At 38.0% G+C, this 14,536-nt stretch overlaps 1 pseudogene; it reads right to left on the bottom strand.

Moving 5' to 3' along the window:
* Positions 1–5,846, bottom strand: part of LOC103210057 — an 80,983-nt pseudogene extending 75,137 nt beyond the window's left edge.
* Positions 5,847–14,536: the final 8,690 nt, after the last annotated feature.

Here is a 14,536-nt window from a genome sequence, read left to right on the forward strand (position 1 = left end):
TTGGTCAATGACATGAGACAAAGTATATGTGAACTGCTGTATGAAAAGTGAATTTACTCTGTAAATCTTCACCCAAATCCTAATTAAAAAAAAAAAAAAAAATTTGTTGAAATCTGGATCAGGATTGCATTAAATGTATAGATTGTTTTAGGTAGTATTGACATTTTCACAGTGTTTAGTCTATCTATCCATGAACAAGTAGGTTCTTCTATTTATGTAGTGTCCTTGTTGTCTCTTATAGCAGTGTTTTATAGTTTTCTCTGTATAGGTCTTTTGTATCTCTGGTGAGGTTTATTCGTAGATTTTTTTCTTTTTTTTTGGTAGCTATAGCAAATGGTATTGCTTCCCTTATTTCTTTTTCAGAGGACTCCTTGGTGGTGTATAGAAATCCAAACTGATTTTTGTATGCTGATCTTGTATCCTGCCACTTTGCTAAACGTCTCTATTAGTTCCAGTAGTTTTTTTGTTTTGTTTTGAGTCCCTTTGGTTTTCTATGTACAGGATCATATCATCCACAATTAGAGATAGTTTTAATTCTTCTTTGCTGATTTGTATGCCTTTTCTTTCTCTTTCTTGCCTTATTGCCCTGGCCAGGACTTCCAAAACAATGTTAAATAGAAGTGGTGATAGAGGGCATCCCTGTCTGGTTCCTGTTCATAAGGGGAATGCCTTAAGTCTTTCTCCATTAATAATGATGTTGGCCATTGGCTTTGCATATATACCCTTTATTAGGTTGAGGAATTTCCCTTGTATCCTTATTTTGCTGAAAGTTCTAAACAGGAAGGGATGTTGGATTTCATCAAATACCTTCTCTGAATCAATTGATATGATCATATGGTTCTTTTCTTTTGTTTTGTTTATGTGGTGGATTACATTGATTGATTTTCTGGTTTTCAACCACCCTTGTAAACCTGGTATGAATCCCACTTGGTCTGGGTGTATTAATTTTTGGTTATATTGTTGGATTCTGTTGGCCAAGATTTTGTTAAAGATTTTTGCATCTATGTTCATGAATGATGTTGGTCTGTAGTTTTTCTTTCTAGTGGTGTCTTTCCCTGGTTTGGGTATTAGTGTTATGCTTGCTTCATAAAATGAGTTTGGGAGTATTCCATCTTTTTCTATGTTCTGGAATAGCTTGAGTAGCATAGGTGTCAACTCTTCTCTGAATATTTGATAGAATTCTCCAGTGAAGTCTTCAGGGCCAGGGCTTTTCTTTGTGGGAAGTATTTTTATGGCCTGATGATGAGTTGGAGTGTTGATTTTGTTTCTTTCTTCTTTTCTGATGCATGCATTTAGTGCTATAAACTGTCTTTTGAGTACTGCTTTTTCTGTGTCCTATAGGTTTTGGGAGAATGTATCTTCATTCTCAGTTGTTTCTCAGATTTTTTTTTTAATTTCAGGTTTTATCTGTTCTGTTACCCAGTAGTTCTTGAGCAGTGAGCTGTTCAGCTTCCATATGTTTGATGCTTTTTCCTTGCTCTTCCTATTATTAATTTCTAGTTTTATAGCATTGTGGTCAGAGAAGATGCTTTGCAGTATTTCAATTCTTTTAAATTTATTGAGGCTTGTTTTATGTCCTAGCATATGGCCTATTCTGGAGAAGGATCCATGTACACTGGAAAAGAATGTGAATTGTTTTTTTGTTGGTGAAATATTTATGAGGTCTAGTTGGTTGATTGTACTGTTGAGCTCTTCTGTATCCTTGTTGAGTTTTTCTCCAGTTGACCTCCCTTTTTGAAAGTGGTGTGTTAAAGCCTCCTACCACTATTGTAGAGTTGTCTATCATCCCTTTTAATTCAGTTAATATTTCCTTCACATATTTTGGAGCACTTTCATTAGGTGCATAAATATTTATTATTGTAATGTCTTCTTTGTCAATTGACCCTTTCAGCATCATATAGTGTCCCTCCTTATGATGTTTTCCACCTTAATGTCTATTTTATCAGAAATCAATATTGCTACTCCTGCCCTTTTTTAGTTTCCATTGGCTTGGTATATTCTTTTCTATCCTTTAACTCTTAATTTGTTTTTATCTTTGTGTCTAGATGGGTCTCTTGTAGGCAGCATATCAATGGGTCTTCTTTTCTTATCCAGTCTGCCACTCTCTTTCTCTTGATAGGTGCATTTAGTCCATTCATATTGAGTGTTATTAGTGATAGATATGAATTGATTGCTGTCATTTTGTTGTGCCTTTTTTTTTTTTTTTTTTGTCGTGTTGCTGGTGCTTCATTGTTCCTTATTTTTTCTGTTCTGAGTTCAGTTTGTTGGCTAATGCTTTCTCCCTTTTCTTCTTTATAGTTGGTTTTGTGCTTATTAAATTCATATATTTTGCTTCCTTCTGGATTTGCTTAGAACAATTGTTACTTTTCTCTGTGGTTACCTTGGAGTACATTTTTGTCTCTACATTTTTAGAACAGTGCATACTGTGAAGACATTGCCCTATTTTCCTCTCCATTTGAGGGTCTATACCTAGAAGTTTTATTCGCTCTGATAGGTTAGTTGCTGTTGTTGTGTGTTTATTGAGTTCCTTGGTTTTTAAGGTACAGTGTTTTATGGTCTTATTTTGAGTATTTATTTCTGATTTGGTTTTAGTGTTGGTGCCACATATCTTGGTTTTGTTGATCTCTGTTGTGGGTTCTCTATTGGAAGGACTTCCTTAAGCATTTCTTGCAGTGTTGGTCTGTTTTTCACAAAATCCATTAATTTCTGTTTGTCTGAGAATGGCTTGATTTTGCCCTCATATTTGATGGATAATTTGGCTGACTGACTATAGGATTCTTGGTTGGAAGTTCTTTTCCTTCAGTGTTTTATATATGCCATCCCATTGCCTGCATGGTTTCTGCTGAGTAATAGGAGCTCAGCCTAACTGTTTGATTATTATAAGTAATATTTCTTTTTTCCCAGGCAGCTCTCAAATTTTTTCTTTGTCTTTGATTTTGGAAAGTTTGATTATAATATGCCTCGGTGTTTATCTTTTGGGATCTATCTTGTATGGGATTCTATGAGCTTCTTGGTCAAATATCTTTTCTTCCTTCATGATTTTGGGGAAGTTTTTTGCTAGCAGGTCTTCCACAATTTTCTCAGTAGTCTTTTTCACCTCTTCCTGTTCTGGCATTCCAATGAGTCTTATATTGTTTCTTCTCATGTCATCACTTATAATTCTCAGGTTCTCTTCATTTCTCCTAAATCTTTGTTCTGATTTTTCTTCATACAGGCTAGTGTCCAGGGATTTGTCTTCTAGTTGGGATATGTGTTCTTCAGCCAGTTCTAACCTACTCTTTTGTACTTCTACTGTTGTTGTGTAATTTTGTCATTTTGGTGCTTATATTCTGCATTTCAGTACTCATCTTTGGCATTTCTAACTGCTGTTTTTGTATAAGTTCTAATTGTGCATTAATCTTATTATTCTGTTGCTGAGTGATTTTTCTGAGTTCCTCCAGGGAAATGTTTGTGTTCTCCTTGTTTATGTTTAGGTTTTCCTTAGGCTCTTGTAGAGCTCTATAAATAAGTCTTCTAAATTCCTTCTCAGATAATTCTATTGCCTCCTCTTCCTCCATGAATAATGAGTTTTGGTTATGGTTTTGCTTCTAATGCCTTGTTGTGTTTTTTTGTTTGATTTGAGATTGAGATATTTTGAGGTTGTCTTTAACTGTTGGTTATGTGTTGATTTGTTTTGTCTTGGTTTTATGGTTTAATATTTGGAAAAGGTGAAGCTGGTGTATTTCATTTTGTTTAATTATTGATTCAGGTATGCTGGGTCACTCTGCAGTTTTCTTTGTGATGTTGGAATCACTGTGTGGAATGTGGATATGGGTTTCTATTTGTCATAAACAGGATTTAGAGTTAGAAACAGGAGGTTCTATGTAGGCTGAATGTTGTTTCTTCTATTGGATGAGTGAAGTTATTGGCAGAGGAGGTGGGAGCAGTAAAAGGAAAGCTTGCTCTTGCTATGGGCGGTTTCTAGGGCTTTGGGCGGGCTGCTACTGATGATGTTGTACTGTTATTTAAGGGCCTGTGGCTCAATTTCTGGAAAGACTCAGGTTGTTAGGGGGTCGCCAGGCTCAGACACATACAAAAACCCCATTCCCAAGTCCCCTCGGTGTGAAAAAGCCAACTCAAGGCAACTTCCGGACTCTATGATTGGCTGTGGGTGCTTGTCTTTTTGTCCTGCCTGTGCACTACACCTGCCAAAGCAACTAGACTGTGATTGGCTGGGGAGTTTGTCTTCAAGTCCACCCACTGCTCTGCTCTCACCACAGGTGCTTTTCTCTGTGGCCCTGCCTGCCTGTGGTTCTGGCCCAACCAAACCTGACTGTGATTGGCTGGGGAGTTTGTCTTCAAGTCCACCCACTGCTCTGCTCTCACCACAGGTGCTTTTCTCTGTGGCCCTGCCTGCCTGTGGTTCTGGCCCAACCAAACCTGACTGTGATTGGCTGGGGAGTTTGTCTTTAGGTCCACCCACCTGTGGTGCCAAAGACCGATCAGTTTCAGCTGCACTGGAATCCAGAGAGTGCCTTTTAGTAACCTGTGGTCTTAATTTTAGTGAAAAAGTTTAGCGCAGACTTTTCTGTGCCACCAAGCTGACCCAAGCCTATTCAGTGGCCTGCTGAGGGGGGAGTGATTCCACCCTCCTGGAGCACCAATGGGCTCTCTGCTTGGGTTTCAGTGGTTCTGGATGTGTCTGCTTGCACCGAGTTGACCCAAGTTACTGATAAAATCAGTTGCTGAAGGTAGATCCTTGAGGTGATCACTGGTATGGTGTGGTCACTGGTATGCTGATATAGGGTGCCTTCTGCCTTGACCCAGGGAGGTCTCAGATGGCTGTTCTTGCTGGGTGGTCACTCCCCCAGGGAAGTCCCTAATGGTCTTTGTCTGCTGCCTGTCCAGGTTGCACAAAGTAGATCTTCTTTAGTTCTTTCCCCTATACCTTTCCTCCAATTCTACTCCTCTGAATTTGGTGCACTCTGACTCAGTGAGCTCTTCAGAGCATCAAAATCCCTAATTCAAACTGCTGTACCTAGTTTTTCAAGCACTAAGATGCCACAGGGAAATAATGTGGTGATTACTGATGAGACTCCATTTTGAATCTCCATTTTCCTCTTTGCTCATTGTATTTCTACTTTTTCTTGTTAATTTGTGTTCTCTGTATATTGAAGATAATATATATTTTTCTGTCTTTTACAGAGGTAATATTGACTCCAAATCTCTTATTTACCTTTAAATAAATCAAAGTCTTTATAAATTGTTATGAACTGAATTATGTTTCCCCAAAAACATATATTATAAAACTTACCCTTATACATTGAATGTAATCCTATTTGGGAACAGGGTTTCCCTTTGGTAGGCCAATGAAATTTTATCATTAGAGGGTGTCCTTCAAGCCAATCAACTTTGAGATATAAAAGGAGCAGATAATTCACAGAAGCAAACACAGATGGAGAAAGACAGATGCTGAGCTACGTGAAGATTACCAAGGAAGGGAGAGCAGAGGCTGAAGGAATAAAGACCTTCCCTAGAATGAAAAGGAAGACTTTCCCTAGAGCCAGTACCCAGAATTCGGATGTCTAGCCTTTGTCATTGGTCAGTTTTTTGGTATGCTGAGGCCAGCCAGCATTTCCAGGCACCATGGATTGCCCTTGTGCTATGATGCTCCAGCAGTGAGACTAAGTGTGCGTTTTCCTGGTGACCTACTGTGTCCAAAGCTTCTCCAGGCCATTCCTCGCCCACCACTGTCTCTGCCCTAGAGATGCCCCCTGACCCCCCTCACCACCCTGGTCAGCCGCGGACGTTTGGGCCCACCGCACTGTGAGGGCCCACCATTCAGGGACTGAAGCCAGCTTCACCATATTGGGTGCTCCACACACACCCAAGGCTGGTGATGTTCCCTGGCAATGCACCCTTGGAGTCTCCTAAATGTGAGAAAATAAATTTCTACTCATTAAAACCACCAAGTGGTAGTGTTTTTTCATTACAGCCTTGAGAATAAGAATATGTATATATATTCCTTATAAGGCGGGTAATTTGCAATAGAGATCTAATGATGCTATTTTTTACAACACTGGGAAAACAAACAAACAAAACAAAACAAATAACTAACAAAACATACATTTAAAACTAGTAACATTCAATACTTCCCATGGAACCATAAAAGAAGAAACACAAGCTGAAATTCTTAAAAAGAGAACACAGGAAGAGTTATGCACCTAGAAGCAGTCTAGATTGAAAAGAAAGGGCTAATAGAAACAGAAAGAAGAGATGTTTTTTGCAAGTTTAGGGAATATTAAGTTTTGCCAAGAAAGAAGAAAAGAAACAGTTAAATTTCTGTCATTATTGTCACTATAAATAAAACCTAAAATTTGTTTAATACTATTTAGCAGAGATTTAGGAATGAAATAATGTGTTTCTTTGTGATGTAATCCTGAATTAAGAATGGCCATTGATTTAAACTCTTCAGTTTAAAGGAGATTTAGAAATAGAAATGCTAATTTTTCCATCATATTTGTTATAAATATTGATCCAATTATACTACATAACAATGAAGCATAAAACTTAAGAATAAAACTCTAATTAAGCAGATGAAGATAAGATGGCATCCTAATGACACACTATGCCCAATGCCTCTACAATATTGTTGTTGTTAGGTGTGGTCCAGTGGGCTCTGATTCACAGCCACCTATCTACAACAGAACCAGCCTCACAATCCTTGCTATGCCAGAGCCAATTATTGAAGCCACTGTGTCAACCTATCTCATTGAGGGTTTTCCCTTTTTTCACTGACCCTCCACTTTACCTAGCATGGTATCTGTATCCAGTACATTGTCCCTTCTGACCAAGGTAGGTGAGATGAAATCTGGCCACTTTCGCTTCCAAGGAGTGTTCTGGCTGCACTTCCTCCAGGACAGATTTATTTGTTTTTCTGATAGTCCATGGTATTTCCCTTATTCCTTGGAACACCACAACTCAAAAGCATGACCTCTTCTTAGATCTTCCTTACTCATTGTCCAGTTTTCACATGCATATGAGGCAATTGAAATTGGAGTCACATAGTGCCTAAGGCATTTGACTGCTAACCAGAGGGTTAGTAGTTCAAACCCACCAGCCACTCTGGGGAAGGAAGACAAAGCAATCAACTTCTGTAAAGATTTACTGCCTCAGAAATCCAATAGGGGTCACTAAGAGTCAGAATTGACTCAATGGCAATGGGTTTAGTCTTCAAAGAGATACCTTTTCTCTTCAGCATTTTAAAGAGGTCTTTTGCAACAGATTTGTCCAGTGAAATACCTCTGATTTCTTGACTGCTGCTTCCATCAGTGTTGATTGTGGATCCAAGTAATATGAAATCTTTGACAGCTTCAAAGTTTTCTCCCTCTATCATGATGCTGCTTATTGATGCAGTTGTGAGGAGTTTCCTTTTCTTTATGTTAAGGTGTAATTTATACTTCAGACTGTAGTATTTAATCTTCATGAGTAAGTGCTTCAAGTCATCTTCACTTTCAGCAAGCAAGGTTTTATTATGTGCATATTTCAGGTTGTTAATGAGTCTTCCTCCAGACCTCATGCTGTGTTCTTCTTCCTATAGGCCAACTTCATGGCTTATTTGTTCAGTGTCCAAACTAATTAAGTATGGTGAAAGAACCAACTATGACACATGCCCTTCTTGATTTTAAACCATGCAGTATTCCCTTGTGTTTGAATGACAGCCCTCTAGTCTCTGTACAGGTTCCTCATAAACACAATTAAGTGTTCTGGAATTCTCATTTTTCTCAATGTTATCCATAATTTGTTATGACCCATACAGTCACATGTTTTTGCATAGTCAATAAAACACAAGTAAACATCTTTCTGGTATTCTTTGCTTTAAACCAAGATCCATCTGACATGAGCAATGACTTCCCTCTTCCCATGTCTTATTCTGAATCCAGCTAGCATTTCTGTAAGTTCCCTGTCAATATATTGCTGCAACTGTCTTTGAATTATCTTCATCAAGATTTTATTATGTGTGTTATTAATGATATTGTTCAATAATTTCTATATTCTGTGGGATCACCTTTCTTTGGCATGGAAACATATATGGATCTCTTCCAGTCAATTGGTCAAGCAGCTGTCTTCCAAATTTCTTGGCCTAGATGACTAAGTACCTCCAGTGTGGCATCCCTTTGTTGAAACATCTCAATGGGTATTCCACCAATTCCTTCACCCTCTTTTTCACCAATTCCTTTAGTGCAGCTTTAACTGCTTTCTTCCTGCACTGGTTAAAGAATCATTGGTTTTTTTATCATATGTCGTCACCTCCTAAAATAGCTGAACATCAACCAATTCTTTCTGGTACAGTGACTGTGTATTCCTTCCATCTTTTTTTGATATTTCCTGCATCATTCAATATTTTGCCCATAAAAATCTTTCAATATTGCAACTTGAGTCTTGATTATTTTCTTTAGTACCTTCAGCATGAGAAATGCCAAGCATGTTCTTCGCTTTTGGTTTTCTAACTCCAGGTTATTTTCTTTATAGTAATTGATTTTGTCTTCTTGAGATGTTTTTTGAAATCTTTTGTTCAGTTCTTGTCATTTCTTCAATTTGCATTAACTACTCTCTGTTCAAGAGTAAGTTTCAGAGTCTCTTCTAACATCCATTTTGGTCTTTTCTTCCTCTCCTGTTTTTTTAATGACCTTTTGCTTTCTCCATGGATGATGTACTTAATGTCATCCCACAGTTCCTCTGGTTTTTGGTCATTGGTGTTCAACACATTTAATTTATTCTTTAGATGATTTCAAAATTCAGGTGAGATCTAATCAAGGTCATTTGACTCTCTTGGATTTTTTTTTTGGTCTTCAGCTTCAACTTGAACTTGCATATGATCAGTTAATGCTTTTTTTGTTCCATGGTCAGCTCCTGACTTTATTTTGGCTGAAGATATTGAGTTTTCCCATTGCCTTTTTCCACAAATGAAGTAGATCTGATTCCTATGTTTTCCATCTTCCAAGGACCACATGTATAGCCTCTGTTTATGCCGTTGAAGAAAGTTATCTGCAATGAATAAGTTGTTGGTCAAAATTCTGTCATGTAATCTCCAGTGTCAATCACCAAGGCCATATTTTCCAACTGTACATGATTCTTCTTTGTTTCCAACTTTTGCATTCCAATCACCAGTAATAATCAACACATCTTGATTGCATGTTAGCTCAATTTCAGACTGGAGAAGTTGGTAAAAATCTTCAATTTCCTCCTCTTTGTCTTTGTTGGCTGGCATGAAAATTTGAATAATAATAGTAATAACTGGTTTTCCTTGGAGCCATGTGAATATTATCCTATCCCTGACACCACTGTACTTCAGGATAGATTTTGAAACTTTTTTTTTTTTTTTTTTTTTGGTGATGATTAATGCCACATCGTTCCTCTTGAATTTGTCATTCCTGTCATAGTAGATCATATGTTTGTCTGAGGAGCTCTGGTAGCATACTGCCTAAGACACTTCACTGCTAACCAGAAGGCTGGTGGTTCAAACCCACCAACCACTCCTCGGAAGGAAGTTTGGGCAATCTACTTCCATAGTGATACTGCCTCGGCAACCCAAGAAGGGGTCTCTATGAGCCGGGTCTGACTCGATGGCACATAACAACAACAACATGGTCGTCTGACTCAATGTGCCAAAACAGTCCATTTCAGCTCACTAATGCCTAAGATATTGATCTTTATCCATTTGATTTTATTTTTGATGACTTACAATTTTCCTAGATTAGTATCTTGTGTATTTCATCTTCTGATTATTAATGTATATTTGTAGCTGCTTCTTTCATGTTGAGTCATGCCACATCAGCAAAAGGAAGTTCTGAAACCTTTATTCCATCCAGATCATTAAGTTTGACTCTACTTTGAGGAGGCAGCTCTTCAGCAGTTGTATTTTGAATGTCTTCTGATCTGAGTGGCTTATCTTCTGGCATTATATCAGATAATATTTCAGAACTATTCATAAAGTTTCCCAGCAATATATTGGGTAGGAGCTCTGGTGGCATAGTCCTAAGGCATTTTACTGCTAACCAGAAGCCTGGTGGTTCAAACCGACCAGCTACTCCTCAGAAGGAAGATTGGGCAATCTACTTCTGTAGAGCCACCACCTCAGAAACCCAAGGAGGGGTCACTATGAGTTGTATCTGACTCAACGACAGTGAGTTTGGTTTCTCTGCTATTCATAAGATTTTCACTGACCACTTATTTGAAAAGGAGCTCTGGTAGCTTAGTACCTAAGACACTTGACTGCTAACCAGAAGGCTGGTGGTTCACCAGCCACTCCTCGGAAGGAAGGTTGGGCAATCTACTTCTGTAGTGATACTTCCTTGGAAACCCAAGGATGGGTCGCTATGAGTCGAGTCCAACTCAATGGCACATAACAACAACAACAATTATTTGAGAAGTGGGTGGCTTCTTTCTTCTTCTGAGTCTGTCTTAGTTTGGAAGCTCCAATGAAACCTATCCACTATGGGTGACCAGTGGCATAACCCCCACCTTCATAGCAACATTCAATCCACCACAGTATGCCAAACTATCAGACCCAGAAAAAAAAAAAAAGAAAAATAAAAGGATAAGATACAGATAATGATCCTGGAACACTGAACATAAAATGGGAGGATAAAGAAGTAGATTAATTGCTGATTAGAAAGGGAGATGGGTATAGGACAGGACTAAGGAGAGAGAAGAAGCCTAGCCTGAAGAAGCATGCCCATTTTGAGACATGAAGGCATCATGTACAGGCAAGGAAAAACCAGCTTCATAGAATCCACACACTAGTACAGAGATACACATGGACAGATCTAGGGGGAATCAAGGTGAGCAGAATACATGCTGCCTCTGGGAGAGGAAAGTGAAGGGAAATGGGTGAGATTTCCAGAGTCACAGGTGACTGCAGATTGAGAATGAAGCCAGTGGAAAGGGATGAAAGTACTCACTATTAGTGTACACTAGTGGTTTATATTGAGAACCCATGTGAAGGGGAAGTCCTAGGCAGTGGCAGTTTGAGACCCTGAACTCTGAGTGGATCCCCACTTGACTGAATCTGAACAAGAGCTAGATAATTGGCTGCATGAGATCAGAAGTTTATCAGGCCCATGTCAGTGAATTTCCCTGCTGTCCCAACCACACATCTCTGTTGAAAAAGTGTGAGCCTCCTTCTCACCCACCAACCCAGTGTCTAGGGACACACATCTGGCCTTCCCACACCTGCCAGTTCCCCAGGCTGCTTCCTTCCATAAGCAACCCAGCTATGCATTACACCATGCCCGAAGCAGTCAGAGCCAGTGTAGGGTGATGTTGACTCCCTATGCCGTGATTTGATTGTCCTCCCACTGAACACAGTACATGCCTCTACATGCCTCAGTGTGTCCTTCTTTGTTGGAGGGCCTCATGTGAAGTAGTATCTGGCACACTCTATGGGCAAATGGCTGTGGATCATGTCACAGTCCCCTACTACCACTGCTGCAAGCTGATCATAGTTGTGCCAGAACCTCCCCTTTTTTCCATTCTTTTTTTTTTCTCTTCTTCTTTCTACTTTTTCTTCCTTCATATTTGTTTATTTCTCCCTCTTTTACTTCTTCCTCTTTTATTTTTACTCATGTTCCTTTCCATCCAAGTGCCTCTTTTTCTTTTATTTCCTGCCCCATCCAAGGGAGACAGATATTAATTCCCCACTAATCATCCAAACCTATGACTCCTATCACACCTCACTCAAGGGCAAGCACCACTTACTCCTCCTCTACCATTGGGTCAATGACAGATAGTGGACAACACTTGCTCATTCTTCCCACAGTTCTTTTTCATGACAACATTCCCACCAGTCACACCACCCACCAAGAGCAGGTGGGGAGTGTCCAAGTGCTTCCAAACTAGCCACCAATGAACTAGACCTGTTCTACCCACCCAAGTACATCAAAACAAAGCAAAACAAAAAATCAGGGTGAAAAAAACAACATATAATCATCAAAAACAAAAACAATTGAAAATTGTCTCAGAGAAAATCGATAACATCAAGTCAAACAAAGAAACAGAATAAGATAATGCAAGCTAGTCACCAAAAGAATTACAAAAATTCTACAAGAAAGAACAGTAATAAAGTCACTTTATAAGAAATTCAAAAGATATATATATATATATATATATATATATATATGACTTTCCAAGACCTCAAGGAAACAACAACCAAAATCAAAGAAAAAACAGAAAATACTCTAGAAGAATTCAGTAAAACAATACCAGAGCAATAGATGACAAATTTAGAGAGAATTAGAAATCATACAAAAACAACAGTCAAAAATCCAGATGATCAACACTAAAATTACAGATAGATAGATAACATGAGAAGGACAAGGGTAGAATCAAATCTACTGAGAATAGATTACCAAACTAGAATACAAATCCTTTAACATCATTTTGAGAAAAAAAATCAGAAATAATAATAATAATAATAATGAAAGCCTAAGAATTACAGGGAGCAATATCAAGAATAATAATATATGTGTGACTAGAAATTCATACTGGTAGAGACTAGATAAATTAATAGACAAAATTATCTAAGACATGTTAGCAAAAACTTCCTTAGTATCATGAAATATGAAAATATTTCTATCCTAGAAACTTAATGAATTCCATACAGTATAGACCCAAAATAAAATCACCATGACACATCATAATCAAACTTCCCAAAGCAAAGACAAAGAAAGAATCTGAGAGTGGCTTGAGAAAAATGAAATGCTGCCAACAATGGGTAGTCAATAAGAGGCAATGCAAATTGCGAACTAAGAATTACATATCCAGCAAATTGTCCCTCAAAAGCAATGGTGAAATTAAGAAATTTTTAGATAAATAGGAATTAAGGGAACTTGTAATACTAGACAAATTTTATAAGAAATGCTAAAGAGAGACCTTCTGACAGATAACCAACAACAGAAGACACCAAACTAAGATTAAGACACATGACAATATCACCCAGAAAAAATATTTTCAGAATTGAAATATATTTACAAGACTGAACAGAGAAAATCAGAGGTGTCAATCTCTGTTATGTTAGGTCAAAAACATAAAAGAAAATGAATACAAAGCAAAAATGGGGAACAAATGGTAAAATTACAAAATTTCCAAATGGAGGACAAGTCAGGATGATATTAATATATGCAGAAAACTATAAGGAACTATGAGGATGCTCTGGTAGCACAGTGGCTAAGGCACTTGACTGTTAACCAGAAGCCTAGTGGTTCAAATCCACCAGCCACTCCTCAGAAGGAAGATGGGGCAATCTACTTCCATAGTGATACTGCCTTGGAAACCCAAGGAGGGGTCACTATGAGTCGGGTTTGACTCAATGGCACATAACAACAACAGCAACAACAAAGTGGGGGGTCAATGTAAAAGGGGAAGGCCTTCAACAAGATAGACTGACACAGTGGCAGCAACGACTGGGCTCAGGTATAGCAAGGATTATGGAGCTGGCACAGGACTAGGCAATGTTTCGGTCTGCTGTACCTAAGTTCACTACGAGTGAGAGCTCAATGACACCTAGCAACAACAAAAACATGAGGAACTATACTCCAATGAATTTGAAAACCTAAAAGAAATGGACTAATTTTTAGAAATACATGACCTACCTAGACTAACACAGACTGAAATAGAAAATTTGAACAAACCTATAACAACAACAAAAAAAAAATTGAACAAGTCATAAAAACTACTCCTACCTCCACAGCAAAGTCCTAGCTCAGAAGGCTATATTGGAAAATTCTAACAAATATTCACAGAAAAGCTGTCACAAATCATATTCAAACTATTCCACAATATAGAAAAGGATGGAATACACCTGCATTCACTTTATGAAGCAAGCATAGCCCTGATACAAAAGCCAGGCAAAGACACAACTAAAAAAATAAAATTACAGACCAATATCCTTCATGAATACAGATGCCAAAATCTTCAACAAATTCCTAGCCAAAAGAATTCAACACTGCATCCAAAAAATAATACATCTTGACCAACTGGGATTCAAACTAGATATTCATGGATGGTTTAACATCAAAAAACAATCAACATAATCCACGACATAAATTAAACAAAGGAAAACAACCAGATGATTATATCAATTAATGTGAAAAAGTCATTTGAGAAAATCCAACAACCAATTCTTGACAAATACTCTCAGCAAAATAGAACTGGAATTCCTCAACATAATTGAGGACATATACACAAAACCAATGGTCAACATATTCTCAGTAGAGACAGATTGAAAACATTCTTCTTGCTAATGGGAACCAAACAAAGATGATCTCTATCACCACTCCTATTCAACATTGTATTGGAAGCCCTAGCAAAGGCAATAAGACAAGAAAAAGAAATAAAAGGAATCCAATTGTCAAAGAAGAAGGGAAATTATCTTATTTTGCAGATAACAAGATCCTATACATAGGAAAACCAAGAGATGCAGCAAGAAAACTGCTGGAACTTATTGAAAAATTCACCAGATTGGTCAGATACAAGATAAACATAAAACTCAAATTCC

This window comes from Orycteropus afer, unplaced genomic scaffold, assembly GCF_000298275.1.
Source record: "Orycteropus afer afer isolate SDZICR_OR568_19922 unplaced genomic scaffold, OryAfe1.0 scaffold00565, whole genome shotgun sequence".
Taxonomy (NCBI): Eukaryota; Metazoa; Chordata; class Mammalia; order Tubulidentata; family Orycteropodidae; genus Orycteropus; species Orycteropus afer.